Source organism: Lygodium microphyllum, chromosome 5 (assembly GCF_053477565.2).
Source record: "Lygodium microphyllum isolate KBCC chromosome 5, Lygodium_microphyllum_v1.1.10, whole genome shotgun sequence".
NCBI classification, from domain to species: Eukaryota; Viridiplantae; Streptophyta; class Polypodiopsida; order Schizaeales; family Lygodiaceae; genus Lygodium; species Lygodium microphyllum.
In genome coordinates, this window is record NC_141139.1 from 80,922,367 (window position 1) to 80,948,359 (window position 25,993).

The 25,993-nt window shown below is 46.6% G+C and overlaps 1 protein-coding gene across 3 annotated transcripts in view; it reads left to right on the top strand.

The window, feature by feature from the left end:
* SSE1 (shrunken seed protein (SSE1)) overlaps positions 1-25,993 on the top strand; it is a 122,856-nt gene that overhangs the window by 49,521 nt on the left and 47,342 nt on the right. The gene's annotated exons all lie outside the window — the stretch shown is intronic.

Below are 25,993 nucleotides of genomic sequence, written 5' to 3' on the forward strand. Positions count from 1 at the left end.
ACATGTTTTTTATAGTCAATGTACGAAGAGAAAAAAAAAATACATGGCATCGCAAGTATGACATCGACATGGTCAAAGCTTTAAGTTGGAAGTTCATAAGTTGATGGTACTGCTAGATTCAAAAATCAAAATCTAGTACCATATGATTCTGGTGATTCATAATAGGGCGCTTCTCATATTAGACACGATAGAATTTGTTAGTAGGTACCATGTGGAGTTGCAATTTCTGTACCGATTGTGAATAAAGGAAATTATGAGTAGAGCAGTTATCAAACAAAATTGTAACTTCTTGGCCATTTATATGCCTAGTGACCTTTAAAAGATTACTAGGCATATTAGATCAATCACGTTCCTTTATTTTTTGTGCTCTTTTCAATCTCTCTCTCTCTATTTTTGTGATTCTTTTGTCTGTTGTGCACTCTCATATGCGGTTTATACTATACCATACTTTAGGTACTACACCTTACCTATTAGTATCATAAGGTACTAACTTAATGGATACTTTTTTTCTTGTTCGAATCGCGATGGGTTTGACCCACGCCTACGCTCACAAAGGAGTGTCGGTGATCCTCGGTATGACATTGGGATACCTTTTACTCTCCTTATGAGAGGTTTTTTACCCTGAGTTATATTTTTCTTTATTTTATATGCTTGTGTTACATAGTTGTGTACTTATCGTGTTTTATACCTTTCGGATGATGTAAACACACATTACGCCATAAGGTTTAAGGGGTGTACTTTGTACTTGCACATTACTCTTTGATTATTGCATTAGGAGTTGTGTCTTCACTCTCACACTCTCTTCACTGTCAACTGTGTACTCTTAGCTGTGTTCCATCTCTCACATTTGGTATCAGAGCTCAGATACAGCTCAGGTCTAGTTGCATCAGCAGCATCCGGACTTGTTGAGCTCTTGCTTGGTCAGTTTCTGCCTTCGCCATTAATGCAGCCTTCTACATTGCTTGTAGGTCAGCCCCCAACAGCACGTGTAGTCACCTGCAGTGCTCAACTTGCAGCTCGCTCGACAGCGCCTCCTCCAACTTGTCTAGCCGCGTGCTTTTGTAGTACTGTCACCGCCCCTAGCTTCCACTTGTGTCTCTTGGTTGCTAACACTCTCTGTGCCTTGTCCAAAGCCACTGCCACCTGCTTGGCCAACTGCTTACCAGTGCCACCTATTTTTGCTCTAGCTCTGCCATTGTCTCCACACCTACTGCAGCTGCACTGCCTATTCTAGGTCTCCTCCAGCATCTTGGCACCTCCGCTAGCGTCACTAGACCAGTTGGCTCTCAAAGCCCACATTAGAGGTAAAAGGAGACATTTATACATTTTTAAATTCAAAATTTGAATTTCAAACGGGGGCTTTTGCTTGAGCAAGCTATTTTTGATCCTAGACATGTTTGGGACACATTTATTGCAGATTTCTTAAAATACGGGCTTTTTGGTTTAGTGCAGATATTGGCATATGTATATCAGGTTCAGTCTGAAATAGACTGAAATTGTGCATTTTGGACAACAAAATGCATTTTGGACATTACATCTTGTAGGGATTTGTTTTCCTTTGTTATTGAAGCTCTTGTTGGCAAGTCTATGCAGTGTGCTAATAATGCATCTTACCTTGTCAGAGGTATTGGGGAGATCATTTTGACAACCATTGATGGTTCCACTCTCCGTTTACAGGATGCATTATATGTGCTAGACATAAAGAATAATTTGTTATCCATTTCTTCTTTGGCAAAGTGTGGTATGCACGTCACATTTGGTGATGTTAAATGTATGGTCAAGGATAAAGAATTCTTGACTTTGGTTTTGACTGGCACATTATGCCATGGACTCTATGAGTTAGATGCTTATTCGGTTGATTAGTCGGTCTATTTAGCATCTACTCTTACTCTTGCTATGTCACAGGCAAAGTTATGACATGTATGCATGGGGCATGCCAACTATGGCAATTCGATGCTTATGCAATGCACACATATGCTAGACGGCTTACCTCTCTTGGAGAGATCTTTTGAGTATATTTGTGAGGGGTGCATTTTTCTCGATTCTCGTTTTCTAGTGATGTTGCTTTTAAGGCAACCGCCAAATTACACATTTTGCATTTGTATATGAACCTATGTAGACCAACTCATTGGGTGGTTGTTATTATTTCGTCACCTTCATTGATGACTTTACTTGTTTTTGTTGGGTCTACTTATTGGTGAAAAAGTGAGAGGTGTATGATGCATTTTTGGCTTTTGTTGCAGACTCTCCATTCGGACTGAGGGGAGGATTGCATGTCTTTCATATTGAATAATTTTGTGAAGCAAAAAGGCATTGTCCATCAGTAACTACTGTATATACTCCACAATAGAATGGGGTTGCAAAGAGGAAATATTGTTCACTCATGGAGATTTCTGTCATCAAGTGGTGATACTTTTTGCAGTTGCATTCCTTATTTACTTATATAAATATTTTATTTTTCTTTTCTTTAGTTGCTGTTGCCTTTTACCCCTAGAGTTCTCTTGGATTAAGTCGGGATCTTTGCATGGCCAGAAGAGGCAGCCATTGGGACAAATTGGACTAATGGTTTGTCTGAGCCTTGGGATCGGATTGAATGGGCACTGAAGAATAGAATGCCAGTGGTTTGGGATTGTGTGCTTAGCCACTGGAGATGGTGCATGATAATGAGTATGGCCAAGACAGAAGATGCATATATGAGAATGCCTACAGAATGAAAGTCATCGTAATTGAGCCACATTATACTTTTTGATGTGGTTGCAATGATAAAAGTTACTTAGAACAACTTGAGGAATGTAGGGGTCACCATCCCTAAAATTTAGGGAGTTACTATTTTTGGACCCTAGAATTTGTTCGCATCATTATCTTCGTTTTTGCATGAGGATTAATTCTTTGGTCTGTGCCGAGGTCAAATTTTACATCGATCACGGAGAATTTTAGACCAGAAGGTTTAAACGAGAAAATTGTTGTGTATGCCATGTGTCACAATTTGGGCACAAATTCCCAAAAGAGAGAGAGCAGCAAAAACGTTGAATACAGGAGGAGCAGATTTGAGCGTGAAATTTTTTTGGACTGAGGGTGGATTGCTGCAAGTACATCCGCTATGGAGAGTACTTCTTCGTCTTTGACTCATGTACGGAGCTAGAGCTTGCTCCCTTTGGTTAACTCTCTCTTTATTCTAAGAGGAAATACTCTGCATGATGGGGTGAATCGAATGTACATGTCTGTGTTTTCTTTGCTCTTCTGTTGAGGTAAGAGCCTCACTGTCCAGGTTCAGGAGCAGCTGATTGCTTCTCCAATGTAGGAACTAAAGAAAGTAATGACCACGCCAAACAGGAACAGGGTTTTTTAGCTCTGATCTAGTGCTGTTTGTGGGACTGTTTTATTGCTAGAATGATGCCAATGTCAAAGGGTTTGTAGTCCAACTGGTATAGAACAGATCTGGAATGGAATAAGGCTGAGAACAGGTCAATAAACATGTGAAAAACAACAAATACAAAGTTCTACAGATTGCAATTCTACACTTAAATTATTGAGTTATGGTCACAGAAAGTGTTTTACTACCTGGGATGATGTTCTGGATATGCTGTACTGTCCTTATGCAACTGAAATTTACTTAGAAAAGATGAAAGCCAACTGTTCACAGGCTTTGTACTTTGGAACATTTCATTTTTTTTTTTTGTAACTTTCCATCTTTTAATTGATAAAGAAATACCGAAAGGGACATCGGACTTCGGGGCCAATCTGGTGTTGAGCGAGGGAGTGAGGTCTCTATTTGTGTGTGTATGTGAAAAGACTAAGTATTAATTGAAGGGACTACTGCTTTATGTGAGTCATAGACCGGTTACACTTGCCAGATGTATATTGAAAGCTAAGAGTTTGCCACATCGTTTTTGGGTCCAAGGAGTTATGTGTGCTTGCCTTATTTTGAATAGGTGCCCTACCAAGGCATTAAAGAATGTTATGCCTTTTGAGGCTTGGAATAGTCGGAAACCTTCGGTTGTCCATTTTCCTACTTTTGCATGTCTTGTGTATGCTCAGATTTCAAAATACTAAGAAAGAAGTTGGACAACAAGGCTGTTAAATGTATTTTTGTAGGGTACACCAGTGAGAATAAAGGATATAGATTGTATGATCTTGTTTCCAAGATAGTATTTGTCAGTAGGGATGTGGTTTTTGATGAAAAATCAGATCCCATGTTGGTTTTGATACATATCAGGCTGCCAATGATGTCTTTGAAGGGCTGCTGTCCATTTGTTTTGGTGATATAGCTGGAGTTTTTGTAAATGAACATAATGTTCAGCCAACTGCTCCGTTGAGCATTGCAGAAATTCAGCCTGTGGATTCAACAGGAGCTTGTACACAATTAGGAAGCTAGGTAGATGCCTAGATGGTACTTGCAGACTATGAAAGATAGGCATTTGGATGCTCCTATTGCTGGTCCTACTAGAAGAGAAGCTCATCTGCATGATCATGTTAATACAGTGGAGTTTGTTATGGCAGCACATACACTTGATGATGAGCGTGAATGTTTTGAGGATGCACAACAAAGTGTGCATTGGATGGCAGCAATCATAGTTTTTTCATACGGCAATCATATGCCATACGTAGACGGGTATGAAAGTATGATTGGACTATGATTCACACCTTGGAGCTGAATTATATGCTGCCCTAATTTTAACGTTAAAAAACTGTAAAAATGTATCTAAATCTAATATTTTATAGTAAGCAAGCTAACAAGATGAATGAAGACTAGAATCCCAAGTGTTCTAACACCACTTGCACTTGCATGTAAATTGCCCCCTTCCATTGCTTCGTAGTTGTTGCACATTCCCATTTCACTTTTTTTCTTTCTTTCCATTTGTGTCTGCCTAAAGCAGAAGAATGGGCATGAGGCCTCCTTAGATGAAGACGTTACAACTACTTTTATTTTGCTGAAATGTCAATTTCAGCTGTAATATCAGGAATTTCAGAATTTTTTAAGCCAATACTAAAGGGAAAAGAGTGTTTCTCAAGAATTTGGGAGAGTCTAATGGCTGTTAATGTTGAAAATTTCTGAAAATTTCGGATTTCTAATCTGAGATCTCAGAGATCCTTGAGCTAATACTAAAGGGAAAATGAGTGTTTCTCTAGAATTTGAGAGTTTAACGGCTGTTAATGTCTTCAGACTTCAGCCCAAGAAATTTGCAATAGTAATTAGCTACTCAAAGTTGAGGGTGAAAACATGAGAGAGAGAGAAATGAAATGATATATTAACGTCTACAAAAGGCCAAAATGACCTATGAGACCATGAGTTACAATCATGTGTATGATGGTACAACTGTCTGGGCCAAATATGTATGTAGCACGAAGCAAAATGAGAAAGGAAACTAACTATAGCTATGTGTAAAACATAGAGCTCTATCTAGTAACAATGAACTCCAAATGGTACAATCTCATGTGGGTATGGAGGACCTAGCTCTAGCTCGAGCAATAATCCCCTGTATCCGCCTAAGAAGGTATCGCCGATGTCTGTGTGGAGGCCTAGGACGTCTAGATCAGCTAAGCTGAATGGCTCGATCAATTAGTACTCCTTGTCTGTGTGTGAACTGTGGCGGTGAGAGAGGCTCTTGTGTGGACTGTGGTTGTAACTGTATTGAAGTCTTCTGAGTCTCCTTTGCAAAGAAGTCTGTGAGCTGCCTTTGTGAAGGGCCTCGATGTCCTGGGGCAGCTGTACTTTTGAGGCACATGTCATGAAGTGGTTGTATCTCAAGAAGAAAGAGGCCAAGGCATTGCTGATCGGTAAAATCCATGACTTTGGATAGTGGTTCAAATCTGTCTCTAAAGAGAGAGTGGAAACAACCACGGACCTCATAATACGCTAGGCAACGGCAAATATAATGCTCCTCTGTCTTGTTCGCGATTGTCATCCCCTGGACAGTGCAGATCAGGCAGCTACGTCACCAGTGCACAGTGCGGAGCAGACTAGTGCCACGTCAGCTGCCACGTGGCAGTCTGGTGCAGGTCGGAAAGATCTGTACCAATCGGCTGCATTTAATGCAGCCGACCTGCCATATTTTATCGCCTATTCCCAGGCTATTTATAGCTGGCAGTCAGCACATTATTCCCCACTTGTGATTGCAGATTCCAGTAGGAGATCGTGCAGATTACAGTGTACTTTGAGGTGAACAGCAGGTCGCATCATCGAGGTGGAGACACGCAGTCACGCGCACTGCGCCCGTGTACATATGTGCATATCTTTGTATACAGCATACCTTATACAACAGATCTTCATCTTCCACTGTCTCTTTCTCTCTCTCTTTCTTCTCTCTGCGTTCTCTCTCTCTCTCAGTCTTGGTCCCACGCTTCCGCATTGCTGCACTCTGACATGGTATCAGAGCAGTGAAGAGGGTTGACTGAGTGAAGAACCTGCTTGAAGAGGAGATTCCATCGCGACACAAGGCTGTGTTTCCAGCGTTCGAGGGCAAGCGGGAGGGCTGCACATCGGAACAAGGCTGAAGCGTGCGCGGGCGTGTGGGAAAGGAGTCCAGTTGGTAAATTTGTTGCTGTTTGCTGCTGTTTGAAGAGGAGGAAGGCTATGTTTTCAACTTTCAAGTGTAGGTTTTACTTTTTCATCGCCTCCGGCGGGTGAAGAAGATTTGGGTCACGAAAGAAAGAGCCCTAGCAGGTTGCATTTTCACAGTTAGAGGGGGCTGCTTTTGCGTTTGTCAAGGCATTATAGGTGAAGATGTCTACAGAGATTGACTTGGAGTTACAGACGATCATGGATCGATCATGGATCGGAAGGTGCCTGTCTTACCGGCTCTTTCCGCAGATCAAAAGCTCGATGGCGACAATTACTGCATCTGGCGCGTGATGATGTTGGCCATCCTTGAGTCTTACAATTTGGCGGAGCTTGTACAGGAGGAGATCGACCGGCCCTCGGTGAGAGATGAGTCCAAACTCTCTTTTGATGCTCGTCTGGAGTTGGCCAAGGCAGAGTCTCACTGGGACAAACTGAATTCTCGGATTCGTTCTTTTCTTTTTCTGTCTTGTACTACAGCCGTGATAGCCCACATCGAGCACTTGACGGTGGCTCGGGAGATATGGCTGGAGCTTGACCAGATGTATAACCGGATGACCCTTATGAAGCGGGTTTCTTTGGAGGTGCAGATGCGGACCTTGTCCGTGAACAAGTCTTCTTCGTTGCGGGAGCACATCAACAAGCTTAGACAGCTTCAGATACAGGTTCAGAATGCGGGAAAGCCGATTTCCTCCGAAGACATGGCGATTATACTCCTGTCCCAGTTGCCGCCACGATTCGGTGCTTTTTACTCCGCCCTTATTGCTTCGGGGCGAGAGTCTACTCTTTGGTGGGAAGAGTTGATTCCTATGGTCTTGGACCAAGAGGAACAACTGAAGGGATAGCATGCTTCCAAGTCGGAAGTCTTGACAGGTCAAGCCTCTCAGAAGAAGAAGGAGAACAACAAGTCAAAGAAGGACAAGGACAAAGAATCCACATGCCATATTTGTGGTAAGACCCGCCATTGGAAGAAGGATTGCCCCAACAAAGACAAGAAGGACACCAACAAGAAGGACACGAAGGATTCTGGAGCGGTGGCTGTACCCTCATCAGCTCCGTTTCTTCATCTAGCAGTCATTGAGGACTCTACACTGAAGGCTTCTGATGCTGCGATGACAGCTCCCCAAGCTCGAGAGTGGATCATTGACAGTGGTGCCTCCCGGCACATGACTTCTTCATCAGTTGGTGTTGCCTAGTTGCGACCTTCGCGTGGGCAGATTTTCATTGGAGATAGCTCTTCGGTGTCTATTGCAGGACGGGGTGAGATGCAGCTTATTCTAGATGGATGTGGTGGTACCCATACCTCAGAGCTATTGCATGTGCTAGGTTTAGGGTATCATCTATTTTCGGTTCATAAGATTTGTTCACTTGGACTTTTAGTGGAGTTTGATAGTGATTTGGTGCGAGTCCTTGATCGTGGGTCAAGGAAGGTTCTCTCATCAGGATATGAGGAGAACGGCATCTACAAATTGACGTCTTCTACCGCTCTCCCTACTCTTCTTCTTACGTCTCAGACACAGTTAGAGCTATGGCATGCTCGGTTTGGTCACCTAAACTATGATTATCTTCGGAAGGCGTCACGTGGACAGCTTGTTTGAGGGTTGCCGGACGTAGTGGTGAGCGCTGCAGCAGCCATGTGTCTCCTGCGTTCGTGGGAAGCAGCATAGGGATGCGATTCCCAACAAAGCATCGTGGCGGTCTACTTCACCCATGGAGCTTGTATCTACGGATCTTTGTAGCCCTATGAGGAACGAGTCCTTGAAAGGGAGCTCGTACTTTATGTTGATCGTAGATGACTACAGCAGGATGACTTGGGCCTATTTCTTGGCGTTGAAGTCGGAGGCATTCTTCCACTTTAAGGATTGGCTTCTCTTTGAGGAGAACCGATCGGGTTGGCGATTGAAGACCTTGCGATCCGACAAGGGTGGTGAATTTGTTTCTAATGAGCTTACTCGTTTTTGTGCAGATAAAGGCATTCACCAGGATTTTGCTAACACCAACACTCCTAAAAAAATGGCATTCTTGAACAGAAGAACCGAAGTGTGATCGAGATGGCGCGCACCATGATGGAGCACCAACAGACATCTCAGTTTTTGTGGGCCGAGGCTGTGGCTACTGCAGTCCACATCCTAACCGATTCCCCACTTCGGCCGTTGATGGGATGACACCTTTTGAGGCTTACTTTGGGACTAAGCCCGATGTTTCTTATTTTAGGGTTTTTGGGTGTGATGCCTATGTTCACATTCCCAAGACTCATCGTGATAAATTTGAAGCGACTTCTCGAAGACAGGTGTTCGTCAGCTCTACAGATCTCAGTCCCAAAGCTATCGCTTGTATGATCGCGTAAAGCGGGATGTGTACACTTGTTGAGATGTATGGTTCGTGGAGGTTCCGGCCATAGCAGTAGGTGAGCATCCCGTTCTTGGAGATCCAGGGGAGAGTTGGGCTCCCGAGATAGTTCCCTTGGTTCCAGTGTCTTTTGATTCCGATTCTGTTTCCGATACAGAGTTTACTGTTCCACCGGTCACCCCCGAGGAGTTACTACCGGTGGATATCCTAGAGTCTTCAGCTGATGGAGAGAGACGAGGAGAGGTCCGGCCTCCTCCTCGTTGGGCCTGTGACACACTCCGAGATTCAGGGATCGAGGGGGTCCCTGAAGAGTGGGGACCGCAGGATGGTCCGCGGCGGTCACGGAGGCACCAGGCACATTCTACGGAGCTTGTTTGCTCTAACTATTGTTTGATGACCCGTGTTATGCAGGATCGAGAGCCCATCTCCGTGAAGGAGGCTTTACAATCCGCACAATGGAAGAAAGCTATGGAAGCCGAGTTGGAGGCTATTGAGAGGAATGGCACTTGGTATCTCGTGCCTCGCCCCTCGAATAAGAAGGTGATTGGCGTCAAATGGGTCTTCAAGACCAAGTACCTTAGCGATGGTTCTTTGGACAAGCACAAGGCTCGCCTTGTTGCTAAAGGTTTTGCACAGCGCCTAGGGATTGATTGCCATGACACTTTTGCTCCCACTGCTCGTATGGCGACTATTCGAGCTGTTCTTGCCTTGGCTGGCCATAGGAGATGGCCTGTCTACCAGTTGGATGTGAAGTCGGCCTTCCTCAATGGTGATTTGAAGGAGGAGATTTATGTAGAGTAGCCTCCTGGCTTTGGATCTTCAGATGGGCAAGTCTACAGTTTAAAGAAGGCCTTGTATGGCCTCAAGTAGGCTCCGCGTGCATGGAACAAGAAGATTGACTCGTTCCTTCAGTCACAGTTGGGATATCGGCGTGCCAAGGCCGATCCGCAGCTTTATGTACACACTTCCGAGGCTGGTTGCGTGCTTTTTGTATTGTATGTTGACGATTTGATTATCACAGGTGATCATGCACGGAAGGTCAAAGAGATGAAGGCAGCTTTATATCAGGCGTTCGAGATGGCGGACTTGGGTCTACTCCACTTCTTCTTGGGCCATGAGATTTATTAGCCTCAGAGGGGGATTTTCATCTCTCAGTAGAGATATGTACAGGAGCTCTTGGTTTCTTTTGCGATGGAGGATTGTCAGACCCTTTCTACTCCTATGGATCTGAATTGGAAGGCCACTTCACATTCAGATTCTCCCTTGGCGGATGCTTCCCGCTACCGTCAGTTGATTGGATCATTGATTTTGCTCCTCAACACTCGTGTTGATCTTTGTTTTGCTGTTGGTCTCTTGGCGGGGTTCATGAGTGAACCTGAGACGGTGCATTGGCAAGCTGCCCAGAGGACACTTCGGTATTTGAGGGGGACATTTGATTTAGGGATTCATTATCCAGTAGTCACAAGTGATTCAGACTCGGATTGGGTTGGCGATGTGGACCACAGGCGGTCTACTACATGCTACTGTTTTACCTTGGGTGCAGGTGTTATCTCATGGAGTAGCAAGAAGCAGCCCACGGTAGCCCTTTCGTTTAATGAGGTGGAGTATCGGGCCGCGTCTTCTACCACATGTGAGGCTATGTGGGTTCGGAGATTGTTGGAGGAGCTTGGCTGCCCCAAGACTCGTCCTACTTTGTTGCAATGCGACAATGAGAGTTGCATTGCCTTGGCACGGAATCTTGTTTTCCATGCCCGGACGAAGCACATAGAGATCTAGTATCACTTCATCCGAGAGAAGCTTCTGGATGAGACCATAGCTGTGGAGTACTGCAAGACGGAGGACAATCTTGCAGATTTATTTACAAAGGCGCTTCCCCAGGCTCTACTTCGGAGACATGCCAGATCCCTCAGGCTTTTGCCCCGTCCAGGGTCTGAGAGGGGTGTTAGCGATGATCAGTCCCTGGCCGTACAGGCAGACTGGTCGGATTGACCAATCGGACTGCCACGTGGCAGTCCGACCTGTACTGGTCAGTCAGCTGCATTTAATGCAGCCGACCTGCCTATTCTGGGCGCATTCATGCTGGCTATTTATAGCCGACATTCTGCAGTCTTCCACACTTTTCTGTTTTGCAGATTACAGGCTGGAGATCGTGCAGACTGCAGCGGACTTCGAGGTGAACAGCAGGTTGCATTGTCGAGGTGGAGACATGCAGTCCCGCGCACTGCGCCCGTGTACATATGTGCATATCGTTGTATACAACACACTTTATACAGCAAATCTTCATCTTCCACTGTCTCTTTCTCTCTCTCTCTTCTCTCTACATTCTCTCTCTCTCTCTCTCAGTCTTGGTCCCACGCTTCCGCATCTCTGCACTTTGACAGGGAGTTGGGCTTCTTTGTGTCCCTCCCCACATGGATCACATGCAAATTGAAGGCCTCGTGCTTCTCACAAGTCATGGTGCCGATGACGAATAAAGAGGCCGGACAGAGAGAGAGAGAGAGAGAGAGAGAGAGAGAGAGAGAGAGAGAGAGAGAGAGAGAGAGAGAGAGAGAGAGAGAGAGAGAGAGAGAGACTTGAGTCTTGACTCTGGACTCTTGAAAGTTGAGTCTTGAAAGTTGAAAGGGAGGGAGACTCGAGAGGCCCGAGGGTTGGGGTAAAGTTGAAAGAGCAAGAGTGAGAGAGAGGGAATGGGAGATGAGAATGGCAAATGCTTTGATAGGGTGCGAGATAGAGGGGATGGGAGATGAGATTTGACTCTTTGATGGCAAATGCTTCGATAGGGTGCGGGAAAGAGGAAGATGAGAATGGTAACTTGTAAGTGCTTGCTGAATCGGTGTGGAAGCATGGAGGAGAGGAGCACCTTTTGTAGATGAGAGAAGGGTCAAAGTTCAAAGTTCAAACAGTCAAAGTCTAAAGAGGGAAGGAATGCCAAGAGAGGGCTGCAAGCTAGAGCCTAGAAGGAATCCAAAGAGAAGCATCAAGTTTTGCATGGCTAGAATTTGGAAAAGGGGGTTGGGGTGAGGTGTCCAAGGCTTCCCATCCCCCCAAAAAGCGCAACAGTGTAGGAAAAGCGTGAAACGTGGGACACGGGGACGCAGGTAACGCGGAAAGAGGATGCACAGGCAAGGTGGCTGAAAGAGGCCGGTTTTATCGTACGAAATCGTACTGGTGTATTTTACGGATTGTACCGTACGGACCGTTTTGTACCACGTACGGAAGCAACTATGGCATTTACTAGGTTTTAGTCTCCGACACTGCTGTGTTTTGGTGACCAGCCGACTGCCCTTCATTATTCAGTACTCACTCATCTCTAGCTGGTGGTTACTATACTTGGGATCCATCTCTGGTGGACGTCATTCTCTGACACTGCATTGCTCTATCCTTGGGCATCTGTACACTCTTACATTCATTTACAACATTCATTCACTTTAGAGTTTCTTCCCTGTGTGTGTGTCTTTGTGTTTGAGTTTTGAGTTTTTGCGTTTAGGGTTTTTTGTCTTTGTGTGAGTCTTTGTGTTTCAATCGTGGTCATATATGTTGTGTTTTCTCAATGCAAACCCTAGCATATCTTCACATTGTATTAGAGGCGGTGCTCTTCTAAACAGTATTTTGCGGTGATTGTGGAGGGTAGTCTTTGTGCGAGACTCACATGTGACTCGATTTTGACTCATAATGTCTAAGGCATCTTCTTCTTTAGACCTTATGACGCCCTATTAGGCTTCTCCATCATTGGAGGCTTTGAGAAGGCATTATGGTCTTGAGGAGGAGGTAGACACACCTTCATCTTTACAATCTTCTTATTCTCGTTTTGGTCATTTTATAGATGAAGAGTTTGAGGAGTATTTATGCATCACGTATAGTTCAATTTACACTCCTTTAACAAGTGTTACTACTGTGTCTGGACCGATTGGTGAGACTAGCCACTCTCTGAACTTTGAGGGATTATGACATTCGGCATGTCAAGCGATCCATCTCCTTTATCTCCTCTAGACCTTGTGTTAGGTTCGTATAACCCTTTTGAGTCGTATGAGCCAAAACCCTTTCTTGTTGTACAAGATTGATGTTAGAATTTGCTCATTCTATGGGCAGCGCCCAATGTAATTTGTGTGGTGTGGACACTTATTAAAGTGTCAATGTAAAGTGTTTACACCTAGTGTCTTAGAAACTTAAAGTAGTGACACTAGGCTCTAGAGTAAAATAAACCTAACTCTAGATAGTTGGTGGAAGGCTGGTTAGGTCAACCCTTGACCTAAACATCAGTTGTATTGCCACTCTATCTTTCATTCTAGCAAGTACACTTCTCTTTTTGCTTCAGCTCACTCTCTTGCTGTCATTGTCTCTCCTCTCTCTCTCTCTCCATAGCTGGCTGCCATTTTCCAACATTTGGTATTAGAGCAGCTCATAAGCGCGGATTCCGTTCAGCCACCATTAGCCGGTGCCATCTTGCCCAAGGTCCTACTGCTGCCAGCTTGGTTCTCAGCTCGAGGAAGAGTTTTCAGCTGCTGTGAGGTGCTGCTGAAGTGGAGGAGGAGCTGTAGCTGAGCCGTCTCTTGTCTACTCCAGATCTGTCCAGCTCAGTCATCAGCTCCAGATATGCTGTTTTCAGCCTGTGCGCAGCCCTGCGCGCAGTCCAATGCGCAATCCCACACGCAGCCTTGCATGCAGCTCGAGGAGCTGCTGTGTTGGAAGAGCTTCTGCTGTTTTCAGCTCTGCCCGCCATTTTCTCAGCTATCCCCGCCATTTTCTTAGTCCTGTCCGCCAATTTCTGAAAACCCTAAAAAGTGCAAAAACCCTAATTTTCAGATTTGGGGTTTTCTCGAAATTTTTGGAATTTCCAGTCTATTTCAGCCATCTCTTCTCGAATCTCAGCTCGTGTTGCACAAAAATTTGGGGCTCTTGCTAATTTTTGCTCCTAGGGTTCGAATTGACAATCGATTCGAAGAAATTTCTCAATTTCTTGGACATTCCCACAAAACATTTAGGGCTTTTGCCCGATTGGAGGCCCTTTGCGCAAATTGTTACCAAACTCATAGACATTGCATAATTTCTTCCACATTGACTCAAGAAAATTTGGGGTTTTTCAGTTTTCTCGATCCCGCATGCATTAGAAGCAAATTTCAGTTGCTGTTCATTGTTGATAGGCATCCCGAGGCGACATTTATGTGGATATTTCGAGCTGTAAGATACAAATTTCTTCAATTTCTTTGAAATTTTAGAAAGAAATTTGGGGCTTTTGCTTGACACACACTCCAAGGCAAGCAACAAGCAGTACAATAGTATTTAATTACTGTTACAGTCAGATTGGGCAGAGAATTTTGGGAAAATTCAGTAAATTTTGGTAAGAATCAGCATTAAGTTGTTGTATTTTGTACTTTTGTAGGCACACAGTTCGAGGTGGGTATGGTACAGCAGTATAGTGCTGTAATTTACTGGCTGAGTGCTGATTTCGGTGGCATTGTGCACACTTTGGCATTTGTGTGACAGTTTGGTTCTTGTTTCTTAATCCCGTGGGGGATTTTTGATACTCTGACGGGTATACTCTATACTTCAGCATTGAAGTATTTGGCTGTAGATTTTTGTCTATCATTGATAGGATGACACATCAGGGGAATAATGATCAGAGCAACATCCTTGGTGTCCTCACTCAGGAGGACAAACTTGATGGCTCAAACTACCCATCGTGGAGTTTTATGGTTTGAAACCTTCTTGTAGCGAAGGACTTGTGGGACTATCTTACAGGTGATTTGCAGCAACCAGGAGGTCTTTACCTTAGACATCTCAGCGTAATGCTCGAGGACAGGTTGCTAGTGGTGGTGGTGGTGGTATTGGTGTTGCTACTGTTGCTGCCCCTCCTCTCCCTCCTACCGAGGATCAGAGGAAATGGGACTTTAAAGATGCACATGCATTTTCTTTGAGTGCTTTGTTAGTGATAATGGCAATTATTCCGCACATTCGGTCTTATAAGACCTCAAAATCAGCATGGGATGTACTTGAGTGTTATTTGCAATACGTAATGAGGCCAGGATATCCTATCTCTGGAGAGAGTTGGCCAATGTAACCATGGATGAAGGTGATAGCATGGTAGAGCACCTTACTCACATACAGGATTTGCATGAGTAGCTACTCAATGTTGATGAGGTCATTCAGGATGTTGAATTGGTAAACATCACACTGAACTCTCTTTGAGAGTCATATCTCGGTTTCCACACCTCTTTGATATTGTCTTTGAGGGGGGGCAACAACCCCTTACATTTGTGGAGTTGGAAGGCCTCTTGCTGCAAGAGGAACAGACTCCGGAGAATGTGGCATTGCGTTCAGGTGATGTGGCTATGCTTTCCAAGTTCAAAGGCAAAGGAAAAGTTAAGTAAAATATAAAAAATCAGCAAAAGGGTGATGTTGGACAGCCATCAAATAAGGTTGTCCAAGACATAGAAAAGACTAAAAAGAAGTGGAAATGCCATTATTGAAAGAAGCCTGGTCACTATATTGATGAATGCAGAAAGAGATTGGCCAAAGAGAAGGAAAAGAACTCTGGTTTGATTGTCCAAGAAACATCAGCCAATAAATCTACTAATGATGATACTTAAGCTAACTTTGTAGAGGAGGACTATGCATTTCTCACATGCAGTTATGATTTTTCAATGGCTGATTCAACATTTAATGCTATTGAAACGCAGCAAACATGGTATTTTGACAGTGGGGCATCAAAGCACATCACTTTCAGGAAGTGTTTTTTTACCTCTTTGCATTTAGTTCCTGTTGAAAAGTGTGTTACGTTTGCGAACAACCGTACTTATGATGTATGTGGCATTGGGACAGTCACTATTACTACTGCAGATGGTTGTGGTTTCATGCTTGTAGATGTCTTGTTTGTACCTGGCATTACAAAGAACTTGTTGTCTATCCTTGCTTTTAATAAGCATGGCTTTCAGGTCATCTTTGAGGATGACAAATGCATTGTTAGAGACAGAGAGATGGATTATGCACTTAGGCTGTCCGGCACCTTGCATGAGGATCTATTTTTGTTGGATACATATGATAGACAATCTCATGATGCTTTAGCAGTGACTACTCTTTTGCTCGCTATGCAAAATGCGGAGCTATGGCATGCCCGCTATGGACACATGAGCTTTGGGAGTTTGATGACCCTTAGAGGTGTCATATGATAGACGCATTGCCTTTAGTGGAGACTCCACCTCCTCATGCATGTGAGGGATGTATTTTGGGCAAGATGCATAGGTTTGCGTTAAAAAAGGATGGTGCAATGCATGCTGTTTGAAAAATGCAGCTTATTCACTCAAATGTTTGTGGTCCGATGAGGATAGGTGCACTTGGAGGTCATCAGTACTTTGTTACATTTATTGATGACTATTCTTGGTATACATGGGTGTATGGTGTGAATGCAAAATCCGATGTGTTCATGCATTTCAAACATCTTGTTGCAAAGCTTTGAAATTGAAACTGACTTAAAAGTGAACACACTTCGCACAGATAGAGGGGGGGAGTACACGTCTCGTGCTTTTGAGACATATTTGCTTGATCATGGCATTACGCATCAAGCCATTTTTGGAATGACTCCTCAGCAAAATGGTCTTGCTGAAAGGAAGAATCAGACTCTTATGGAGATGACTCATTGTGTGCTAAATAGCAAGGGGCTACCTCATAAATTTTGGCTAGGTCTTCAATGTGCAAATCATGTGTTGAATCTTGCACCCACTAAGGCATTGAAGACGATCACTCTATTCGAAGCTTGGCATGGCAAGAAATTCAAAGTAGACTACTTTCGGGTGTTTAGTTGCATAGCCGATACACATGTTTTGAAAGAGCTTTGTGGGAAGCTTAATGACAAGGTTGTAAAATGCATATTTATTGGCTACAGTTCGGAGGGCAAGGGCTATCGCTTGTATGACCCATGCACGAAGAAAGTCTTTGTCAGTAGGAATGTCCTATCTGCTGAAAATGCTGCATTTTCACATGATAAGTTATAAATGCTAGCCACCCATGACATTGTGATGTCTTTGAGGCTCTTTTGCCACTTACTTTGGAGTCCGTGCCTATTGTAAATGGTAGGACAGACTTAATACAGCAAGCTGTTACTGCACCATATACTCCCGAACAGCAGGGTATCGATGATGGTTTGCCAGATGCAATGGAAGAAGTAGTACGGCATGAAAGGGCTGCTGTAAATGCAGCCAAAACAGTCCCAAGATGGTTGTTACTGGCTCTGCAAGAGAGTAAAATGGATGCCCCTATACCGCAATACACTAGAAGGGCTGCCAGAAATGCAGCAAATGATGCAGGGGTGGCATATTTGATTGATTTTATAGAAGTAGATAATTGTTATGAGCATGTGTTTATGAGCTCACTATTGGACGATGATGAGCCTTCTTCCTTGGATGACGCTTAGCAAGATGTACATTGGATGCATGCCATGGAGGTTGAGTTAGACTCTATTGCCACTAACTCTACATGGGATCTTGTGGATTTACCACTTGGCAAGAAGGCCATGGGCACAAAATGGCTTTTGAGACTCAAACACAAGGTTGATGGTACAATTGACAGCTACAGAGCACGGTTGGTAGCAAAAGGCTATGCATAGAAGAAGGGCATAGATTATGAAGAAACTTTTGCTCCTACATCTCGTATGAGTACTGTGTGATGTATGATTGCTATGGCTGCAAATTATGGCTGGAAAGTAATCAGTTGGACATTAAGACAACATTCTTGAATGGGGATTTGCACGAGGATGTTTGTGTCACAGCCTCCAGGGTTTGTGGTTAAAGGGAAAGAGCACGTGGTATGCAAGCTGCATAAAGCTCTTTATGGTCTCAAACAGGGTCCTTGTGCATGGTACTCCAAAATTGATGCTTATTTGGCTAGCAAAGGGTTCAAAAATAGTCCAATTGCTCCCACTCTATACATTAAGAACGAGGGGGGGGGGGATTTGTTGATTATCATTCTTTATGTAGATGACATGTTGCTCATTGGACCTACAGAAGAAAAAATTGTAGATTTTAGGGCTGAATTAAAACATGCATATGCTATGTTAGATGTGGGTTGCTTACAATATTATTTGGGGATTCAACTCACCCAAAATCAGCGTGGTATCATCATGTTTGTATGCAAGATTGCAAACCTATGTGTACTCCTATGGAGTGAGGCTTAATACTTTCTATGCATGATGGTGAAGAGATGTCTGATGTTGCAATTTATAACCAGGTTGTTGGCTGTCTTATTTATCTTTGCAACACATGCCCTAACATTAACTATGAAGTATCTTAGGTGAGCAGGTATATGCATAGCCCACAGACCATACATTGGCAAGCTATGAAGCAAATCTTCAGATATTTGCAAGGTACTCAGTCGCATGCATTATTATTTCTTGGGGGGGAGACTTACACTTACAGGCTTACAATGATTCAGATTGGATTGGTGATGCAGACACTAGGCAGTCTACTAGTGGACACTGCTTCTTTCTAGGCCATTCATGCATTTCATGGCTAAGCAAGAAACAACCTACAGTTGCTACCTCATCTTGTGAGGCTGAGTACAGGGCAGTCTTCGCGGCAAGAGTGGAATGTGTATGGTTGTGCAGATTGTTGGCTGATCTACATTTACTATTGGAGGGTTTTACACCCATTCTGTTTGATAGTCAGAGTGCTATTGCAGTAGCACGAAATCTTGTGTTTCATGCTAGCACGAAACACATAGAGGTGCATTACCATCATGTCAGAGAGATGCTATGTTGGAGAGATTAGCGTGATGTATGTATCCACACAGAGAAATGTTGCAAACATTTTCACCAAGGCACTACCACGGAAGAAGTTTGAGGCTTTGCGAAAGTCCTTAACTTTGTTACCCTTTGGTGATTGATCATCCTTGTACTTCATCAAATTGGCACTGCAGGGGGGTGTTAGAATTTGCCGATTCTATGGGCAGTGCCCAATGTAATTTGTGGTGTGGACACTTATTAAAGTGTCAATGTAAGATGTGTACACCTAGTGTCTTAGAAACTTAAAGTAGTGACACTAGGCTCTAGAGTAAAATAAACCTAACTCTAGTTAGTTGGTGGAAGGCTGGTTAGGTTAACCCTTGACCTAAACATAGGCCATCACAAGTGTCAAAGAAAAGAAGCCTCATGATGTGGACCTGGTAGTCACTTGGCAAAAGAATGATGATAAGGCTTAGGCCATTATCAAACTAGAGCTAGACGACAGCTATATCCACCATGTGGATAACTATGATACTTCACATGATAAATGGAAGAGACTTGACACCTTTTTTGGTGCACAGTCTAAGTCATCAAAGTATGGTTTCTTAATTGAATTTTTCACGCTTGACATGAAGTCCAGCACATCACTTGCCATACGTCTAAATTGCATGGAAGGACTTCTAACCCAGCTTACAGGAATCAACATTAAAATGGAAGAAGATGCTTGCATTGATGTTCTGCTTAAAAATTTGCATCTCCTAAATATAATAATGTATCAACAACCTTAATCAATATGCAAAACCCTAAACTTGTTGATATCCAGGCATCACCGTTAGTGGAGGAAAAGAAGCTAAAATCGAAGGAAGAACCAAGCATCTCTAGAGATGAACAAGCATTATATGTTGGGAATAGGTACAAAGGCAAGAAGGACTATCTTTTTTGCGAATTTTGCAAAAGGACCGGACAATTGGAGAAGTTTTGCCATGCCAAAAAAAGGTCTCATAAGGCCTAACTTGCTGCAGTTACAGAAGAAGAAGACCACACCTAGCACACACACCTTTTGTTTTGCAAGTAAAATGTGGCTGATTATATTACTCAAAAAACTGATTACAACGGAGTACTCATACTCAACAGACAAGCTGGAGCTGATAAAAGTCACAGAAACATAATATATACAAGCCTCTCAAGGCGGTCTGGGGGGGATGGGGGCAAGAAGCCATGGAGGGGGGGTGTATCACCATCTGGGGCTGCCTGCCTGCATCACGAAGAACAGGTCCTGGCCGCTCCAAGTATGCATGAAATGACATCGGAGCTTCTGATGAGCCCTGGACTCGCCTTGCACCTGATCCCATCGGCCTTGAAGGGAGTGGATGATGGAGGTCCAGAGCTCTGCTAAGGTCGCCTTTATTGAAAGTCTCTCTTCGTCGAAAGCCACCTGACACTGCGCCTTCCAGATGTGTCAACCAGTAAGACTCCCTATGATTTTCCTTACCTTAGAGCGATCTGCTGTGGGCTCCAGTACCTGGTGGATGGGTAGAGCCTCTAAACCCACCATTGCGCACGACTCTGCCTCGATAATGAATATCGTATCCTATGTCCCGGTCTTATATAGAAGGTGATTGCCCTGGCTGATCGCCTGCCAGCAGAAAGCTCCCTAAGAGATACATCCAAGGCCGGGTGCTATGCGGCGAAGGATGCGGCATACTCCTCTCCACATGAGCTGTGCCGCCTCACACGAGCAAAGGCAGTGCTTTGGGGTTTCCATAGACTGCTGTGTGCAGCGCTTACACACTCCCTCCTGCTGTATCTGGGTAGGACAATTTCCCACCGCCAAGCCTCCATGTGCCACCAGCCATAAAAAATACGATACTCTCCTCGGCCTCTAGCTGTGCCATAGGCGGCGCCAAAAGGTCCGTCGGAATGGCTCCGTGATGCTGTGCTCTGCCGAGTGCTTGCTACGTGATGTCGCCCAATCCATATCCTCCTGCATCAGTACGTGTCTGCCAATCCTGGCGGTGTACTCCAAGAACCTCGGTGGCTTCTTAGCGACCATAGTGGCCGGCCAAAGCCACTCTCTGGATCCCACTCTAGCTCATCAAGTGGCCTTCCTTCCCAGATCGAGAGGCACCACTCCCTGAGCTCCTGCCAAAAGACCAAAGGGTCCAGCCGCCATGTCTTCCCCTGAAGGCCAATCACCCGGATCCTCTTCCATGAAAGGACAGCTATCCCCTCATCCTGTTGCCCTCTGTTAAGAGCCAAACGCCCCTCTCCTGCACTGTGAAAAAGGTCCTAGGTGGAGCGCCACCCACACTTCTTGCCACTTGTAGGGGGATGCCTGCTGGTGAAAATCTAGCAGCCCATATTCCCCGGGCTCTATCGGCTCTCGTATCGGGGGAGCAAGCCACTCCTGAGGTATTGCTGCCTCTATCTCCCTTCTCCTCAGCTCCACTCCTCACTAGCAGCCTAATACTTGTTGCAGCACCTCCTCGTGCGCCATCTTGTACACCTCCCACCATGTTGTGATGGTATGAGCCGAGTCAGCCTCCCAACCAGTCCATTGGATGTGGGGGCACTCGCCAATCTGTGCCCCTTCCCGATCCCTGACCTGGGGGTTCCAAATCACCGGTTGACAGTCTATGTCCTCCTGGCAGCTTGGGGAGCTCTGGATTAGGGCCTTATGGAGGCCCTGTCACACGCGGAGCAAGCTGCGTAGGAAGGGTGATCGGGGGGGGGGGGGGTTGATTTGGGCTGATGTGAAGATCCATCTCAGGGACGGCCTTCACTCACCGCCAAGCCTCGGTCTACAGTCTTGAAGACCCTCCTGCAATAGGACCTTCTAGGTGTGCTCTCCCGGTGTGAGGCCGTGGATAACTAGTTTGGCCAAGAGAGCCATACTCTGATACTCTGGGTCTATGATCCCAAGCCCTCCCTTTGACCGATGTATGATGGTCGCCCATGCCACCTTGGCCATGGAGTCCTTGGAGCCGTGTGACCCGGACCGAAGGAAATTCCGCACTAGGCGGCGAAGCTGCATTACGCAGGAAGAGGAGAAGCACCAACACGAGGCGATGTACCAAGCCATCGCTAGGACCTGGTTAACCACCAGGGCTCGGTCGGCTAGTGAGAGGCGAGCCGTGCTCCAATAGGTCAGCTTCCTTCGAATAGAATCGAGGACTAGAAGAAACTGCTGGGCGAGAGTGATGTCGAGTCCCACCTGGAACCCTAGGTACCGGACGGTCGCCCTTCTAAATCCCAGGTGGACGTCCCACTCCGTGCTAGAGTCCGGGTCTGTGAGGAAACCAACCGACTTTCGACAGTTGATTTTTGCTCTTGCTGCAGAACAGAACACCTCAAGAGCCAGCCTCACTCTCTCTAGCATCAACTCGCCGTCCTCTATGTAGAGCGCTGTATCATCTGCCTACTCTGAGTCTAACAACTCGGTCTCCTCTCTTACTGGAAGTCAGAGGCCACGTATCCGCTCACAGGTGACTTGAGGAAGTGAGATATCGCCTCTGCAAAGAGAAGGACGAGGTACGCAGCCAGGGTGCAGCCCATCGGACTGATCTCTCCAGCCGAAACTCCTCCCCTCGCCTATCTCCTATGAGAACCCTGCTGGTGGCTGATCTGTAAAGTGTAGAGACCACGCAAATCCAAGCCTGGGGGAAACTTAACCTCACCATGGTGCCCTCTAGGAAATCCCAGTCCACCCTGTCATAGGCTTTCTCAAAATCCAAGAGTAGTACGGCCAGTCTTTGCCCACTGTGTTGGGCCCACTCTTTCGCCTCAAAGAAGGTGAATACATTGTCCAAGATGCTCCTATCCTAGACAAAGCTTGTATGTGTGTCATGGATGATGTTTGGAAGCACGGGGCGTATTCGTCTACCAATCATCTTTGCTAGCGCCTTATAGGCCATAGTTAATAAGGTGATCGGTCTCCACTGGGAAAGCTCCAACCGGTCTTCCCCTTTGGGGAGAAGACTGAAGTCTCCTCCAACAATCTAGGAGTTCACCTCTGGGAGTCCTTCGGCGATCTCCACCCAGAACCTGCTGCGTGCCCTAACCTCCGTAGGGGCATAGATATTAAGAACTCCAAGGCAGGAGTCCCCAATATCCAATCAGATCCATATCACCCTCCCTACCACTATCGCCCTGTGGTTTTGTACACAAGCGGTAAGACTCGGACCAATAGAGGTGCATACGCCTTCACTCCTGCCGTGGGCACCTATGGCGCGCTCCCAGTAAATGTGTGAGCTGCCTGGGAGTACCTTCCCTACCCGTTGGGCCTGGGTGGGGGTGAGGTTGTGCTCCTGTAGAAGTAAGATGTCGATCCGTCCGCCAAGGGCAGGCTGCAGCTCCTGTCGAATAATCAATTTCCTGGAACCACGTGCCCCATTGTAGTGGAGGCTATTCACATTTCAGGATGCAAGGTTTAAGCTCATGGGGAAACCTGTGATTGACCGAAAAGGCATCTGTTTGGTGTGGAGGCTGTTGATAAAGAGGAGAAGCTATGAGGCATGCAAGTACGCTTTGCCGCCAGTCTGGACGGCGAACCCCAATCCCCCATGGTGGCCTCGGCCGGGACCATAGGTGTGATAGATGTTCCAGGTGGTGCTATCAATGCATCAATCAGCCATGTTGAGAGATGAGACTATGTGCATTGGTAGAAATGGGCCACTTGTGCTAGGGGCCACTCAATCACATCCCTCAGAGTTCTCCATTGTGGAGGGGCTCGAAAAATCATGCTTAGGTGAGGGACCTCGGCACCAGCCCACCAGTTAATATCCATCATGCAACCAGGCCACCTCTGTGCAAACAATGCTAGTCCTTTTTCTCCCATCCACTGGGAGGTGTGGTCCGCCACCTGACTCTTCAACTCTTCCTCTATCTGTGTTGTCGTCTACTCCCTGAGTGAGAGGATTGAAAAAAAAAGGTGTAGTTTGGTCCATCCGATGGTGCTAGTAGATGGACCTTGCCCCTCCTTGACTTACGAACCACGAAGATCCCCACCTCTAGAGGTAGTGGAAACTCTCCGCGCTCCGCAACTCTGAAGTAGGACCATGGGCCAATGCGAAAAAGATCCTGTGGCAACAAGTGTGCCTGTCTTGGGAAAGCGTGACGGGCGGCAGGGGTGGATGAGCTGGTGGCTGTATGGGAGGGGAGGGACTGCTGGTGCGAGGAGGATGTAGGCGTGTGTGGCTCATCACCTCCTATGGGAGAAGGGGGGGAGGGTCTTGGGGGGATCACCTGAACCAGGTGCGGATTAGGGGGGGTTCTTGGTACGGGGGGTGGTGGAGGGGAGGATGATCGAGGGATGGTGGGATGGACGGAGGTACATGGCGGGTGTGGGAGGCGGCTGGTGGCCTTGGAAATGGGGGGCTGTGGGCCAGGGTGAGTGGGGGGGGGGGCGTGGGATGCGGGGGGAGGTGGGTGTGGGGGTTGTGGGGACTTGGGAGAGGTAGTCTATGGCGCGGGTGGTGGATGTAGGGGGCTATGGTCTTGCTGGGTGGGGTGGGCAGGGGGGGCTGTGGAGTGCTCTGCTGAGGGGGCTTCGCTCGCCCACCTGCTCCCTACTGCCGAGGCTGGGTCTAAGACGCTGGCTGCGCCCCTTGCTGTCTCCCTCTTTGTCGTCTTTGGACCCGTGTGAAGCCGTCAGTGTCCACCTGTGGGCCTGTCGGTAGAGCCACCTTGTCTCCGAAATGCGTGCAACCTGCTGCTTGATGCCCAAAGTCGTGGCAGCGCAGGCACTGCCCTGGCTGCCCCATCACAATGACTTGCTGCCTAAAAGAGTGCCTGCCCGTCTCAATCTCTAGGGACTGTGAGATATTCTTGACCTCTTTCACTGCCACACGTACCTTTGGGACTCCTACAGTTGTCACTGCATTCGTGGAAGACGCGGGAAGGATAGTGCCCAAGAGCCGTCCAAAGTCTTCCACTAATTGGAGATACTCTATTGCCAGGTTGGGGAAAAGAAGGGTGACCGGGTGCCAAAGAAACTTGTTGTGGAGTGCAAATGCCTCCACAGTAAAGCCACTGTACCAAGGGACCATGTATATGACCCCCTTCGCGGACGCATATGTTGAACTGGCAAGTAACTTGCGAGCTGTATTTGTCGAGCTGAGCTTGACCATGAAAATCCCTTGGCCCATTAGGACCGCCTCCACGATCTGCGCTGTGCCGATGTGTAGCGTGGAGTGAAGCCAGTCCCAAAGCTTGGCCTTGGCTGGGGAGTATCCTACTACCTGACCATAAATTGTTGTTTCCTTTAGCTCCAGCTCCTTAGCTCCGACGGCTAAGAGCTGCTCCTCAGAGAGGACGACACGCAAGGTGTTTGACTGGGGGGCACTCACTGAGTGTGCCGGCGTCTGACTAGAGGTTTCCATTACGCGTCCCTTCTGAGAAAACTACCAATCACGTCACGGTGCTACTTGAGGGGGGAAAGTTACTGCAGATAGAGGGAACAACTGGAGGGTGGGGGGGGGGGGGGGAAGCTGCTGTTTTTGGCAGGGGGTATTGAACACCGCGGATGGAGGCAGCGCGCCGGGGGTGGGGGGGACTTTAGGGCGTTGGGGGGAGGGGGTGGATAAGACAGTAGCAGACAGGGTGAACTGTCGGGGGTGGGGGCGAAAGATGGGCAGGCGGGGAGGCAGGGGCGAAATGGCAGGATATGGTTGGGGGGGGGGGGGGGGGGGCGAACTGTCAGGGCGAGGGCGAAAGGTGGGTAGGCGGGGCAGTCGTTGTGAGAGATGATGGGGCGGCTGTTGCGAGCCGTTAGGTGGGGGGGAGTAAGCGTGGGAGGGGGGTGAGCTCACGAACGGTTACTGACGAACGGGCGTGATCGATCTGGGGCGGGTGCGATCAGACCGAGCAGGGGCAGCTGGCGACGTGGCGGGAGTGAGCGCGCTGTCTTCGAAAAAATGCATGTATTATGCACATGCACCTACAACAACCATAATCAATGACACATTGGAGGAGGAACAGAAAAGGAAAATGAGACCACTCCATGTTTGGGTGATGGGGCTCAAGATGCATGAAAAAGTGGATGAGGACACCAAGGTGCTATACACGTTAATGAATACAAAGAAAGACATGCATGTCTCTGCTTGGAGAGTGGGCAAGAAAAGTACAGTAAGGGAGAGCTCAAAAGAGCGTGCATTCATTCTCCACTTCCCCACCATGGAGGCTAGGAGAGACTTCCTAGCTGAACGCTGTACATTGAAGGGGACCAGTGTGTTTTTTGGGTGATGATCTCACACCAACCCAACTAGCCCACATGAGGGAGTGTAGGTCAAAAATTAAGGCAGCCAGGGAGGAGGGCAAACTCACCTTCTACGGAGGAGAGAGAGTGGTAGTCATGGAGAGGCGCCACGAATGAC